A 2,500-nucleotide genomic window follows, 5' to 3' on the forward strand; every position below is an offset into this window, starting at 1 on the left:
CGCACTTCAGAAACATGGCACCACAACAAGTAACTTGTGCGCCAAGATCTTGAGTTGGCCCCAGACACTGGCGGGCCATCGCTTCTCGGCCTTTTGGCTAAGATCAAGTGTAGTATCTGTTCTTATCAGTTTAATATCTGATATGTCCTCTATATGGGGATTAAATATTAAATGCATTTTTGAGCATTGGGCGGTGAAACCTGGGGCTTGCTCTCTACACTCCTTGCATTAACCTGGTATTGCAGTGCAACCAGGAACGGTGCACCGTTCTCTTTTTTTCTGTGAAAACCAAAGCAAGGCTGAAACTGGAAGGACATTAACGTGTGCCGTGCGTCAACGTGATTGCAAGCCCACGTTTCTTGTAAGGAAGCAGCAGTGTCAAAGCGTGCTGCAGTGTAAAAGTGTGCTGCAGTGTAAAAGCTTACAGCACCTGGTATTCCCAGGCAGTCTCCCATCCAAGTACTAACCAGGCCCGACCCTGCTTAGCTTCCGAGATCAGACGAGATCGGGCGTGCTCAGGGTGGTGTGGCCGCAAGCCGACGGGCAGGTGACACAGACTCCTTTTATAGACCAGGCAAGGCCCCCTGCTCGTGGAGGGGCTCAAAAGTCAGCCTTCCGAACACACTGCACTTGAGCCTTTATCGCCACTACCTGCTACACTCTATTCCAGTATTTGGAAGCTACACCGAGATGGGTAAGCTGCTGTTGGTGCCGTCAGGTCCAGTTGTTGCTGAATCTATAGGAAATGACAGCCAGGTATGCCAGTGAAAAGGTCGAGTGTTTCCTCTCCAATGTGTGCTGGAGGTTGAAGTTGAACACAGCACAGCATTAACGAGCACCTGAGTCAAGGCATTGGACTCTGGGACTATCCATTTCCTGCACCATCGGCCAAAGAGCTGTGTCTGGGAACAGCCACCCAGTGCTGGGCAAGTACACCTCATACTTACCTGGCAGGGGGGACACCATGATCAAGAAGGTGGTTCACCCAGGGCGAGGCTCAGCCATTGCACTCTGGTTGTGCTGACCCCTGCAAATTCCCCAAACGTGGGAATCTTGACTGCATAATTTTTGCTGGTGGGGTACTGCGTCCGCGCTCTCCCCCGATGACGTAGTTGTAAGCAAAGGTCAGCCGCCCAAAGTTCCGCCTTGTGTGCCCATCTCCAGGCTTCTCACGTGCTCGCAGAGCGACATCCCCAGTCTTTCCAAGTTGCTGGGAATGGGATGGTTGTGGCTGTTGTCTTTTAGCTCTAAGGAAATGTCATGCTCCCTTTCCCGGCTCTTTGTAGGAGAACTGGATTGATGGAGATGGATCCATGGCCATCATGCCAAGGGTTAATACTTTGGCGCTTGTTCCGTCCACTCCTGTACATTGACCTGATATTGAAGCGATGCCAGGAGCAGCTCACCATTTCAGAAGCCCGGAGGAGCTGGGAAACGGCCCGGCAGTTTGTACTGCTCGGTGTGACACAGAGCTGCTTTGCTCATGCACTCACATCTACCACTAAACCTTGGAGGTGTGCCACAGCCTCAGCGATTGATAGAAAACTGCAGCACACAACCAACAGTAAGAATGCGCTTCCAAACATGCAGTCAAATGTGGGCGGTTGATTGGCCGGCAAACCAAAAGCGTTGAAGAAAGGCTGTCCCAAGGTGGCCGGCCGGGCCGACCGAGACTGTGGTGACTCCGGCGGATAGACTCCTTGGCTGCTCTCAAGGAGAGGGTCTATGTCGACTCTGGTTTTTCTTCAAAATGCACAAGTCTTTCGCCTTTTACTAAAGACTTCCGTGGAGAGGAACGTCCGAGAGTTTAAGTTATTTTTGGTGGGCTTTGCTGTATGGCTGCGCGCTTTGAGTGTGTCAAATGTCAAGCAGCTGTCCGTCACGGCTCAGAGGTGCACTTAGATCACCTGGGGGCGGAGGTGATCGGCAGCAGCCTTTGTTATGCGCACTTCACAGACATGGCACCACAACAAGTAACTTGTGCGCCAAGATCTTGAGTTGGCCCCAGACACTGGCGGGCCATCGCTTCTCGGCCTTTTGGCTAAGATCAAGTGTAGTATCTGTTCTTATCAGTTTAATATCTGATATGTCCTCTATATGGGGATTAAATATTAAACGCATTTTTGAGCATTGGGCGGTGAAACCTGGGGCTTGCTCTCTTCACTCCTTGCATTGACCTGGTATTGCAGTGCCACCAGGAACGGTGCACCGTTCTCTTTTTTTCTGTGAAAACCAAAGCAAGGCTGAAACTGGAAGGACATTAACGTGTGCCCGTGCGTCAACGTAATTGCAAGCCCACGTTTCTTGTAAGGAAGCAGCAGTGTCAAAGCGTGCTGCAGTGTAAAAGTGTGCTGCAGTGTAAAAGCTTACAGCACCTGGTATTCCCAGGCAGTCTCCCATCCAAGTACTAACCAGGCCCGACCCTGCTTAGCTTCCAGGATCATAGCCTTTATCGCCACTACCTGCTACACTCTATTCCAGTATTTGGAAGCTACACCGA

The 2,500-nt window shown here is 51.2% G+C and overlaps 5 non-coding genes across 5 annotated transcripts; 4 read left to right on the plus strand and 1 right to left on the minus strand.

Moving 5' to 3' along the window:
• The first annotated feature begins 77 nt into the window (after positions 1-77).
• LOC131451186 (U2 spliceosomal RNA) lies at positions 78-270 on the plus strand. Its single transcript, XR_009236054.1, has one exon. It is a non-coding gene; the product is annotated as a U2 spliceosomal RNA (small nuclear RNA).
• A 148-nt stretch (positions 271-418) lies between these two features.
• Positions 419-537, minus strand: LOC131451171 (5S ribosomal RNA). Its single transcript, XR_009236040.1, has one exon. It is a non-coding gene; the product is annotated as a 5S ribosomal RNA (ribosomal RNA).
• Positions 538-939: 402 nt separating this feature from the next.
• Positions 940-1,103, plus strand: LOC131451181 (U1 spliceosomal RNA). Its single transcript, XR_009236050.1, has one exon. It is a non-coding gene; the product is annotated as a U1 spliceosomal RNA (small nuclear RNA).
• Positions 1,104-1,729: 626 nt separating this feature from the next.
• Positions 1,730-1,842, plus strand: LOC131451196 (U5 spliceosomal RNA). The gene has a single exon (XR_009236063.1). It is a non-coding gene; the product is annotated as a U5 spliceosomal RNA (small nuclear RNA).
• A 179-nt stretch (positions 1,843-2,021) lies between these two features.
• Positions 2,022-2,214, plus strand: LOC131451184 (U2 spliceosomal RNA). Its single transcript, XR_009236052.1, has one exon. It is a non-coding gene; the product is annotated as a U2 spliceosomal RNA (small nuclear RNA).
• Positions 2,215-2,500: the final 286 nt, after the last annotated feature.

The sequence above is a fragment of the Solea solea genome, unplaced genomic scaffold, assembly GCF_958295425.1.
Source record: "Solea solea unplaced genomic scaffold, fSolSol10.1 scaffold_150, whole genome shotgun sequence".
Lineage (NCBI taxonomy): Eukaryota > Metazoa > Chordata > Actinopteri > Pleuronectiformes > Soleidae > Solea > Solea solea.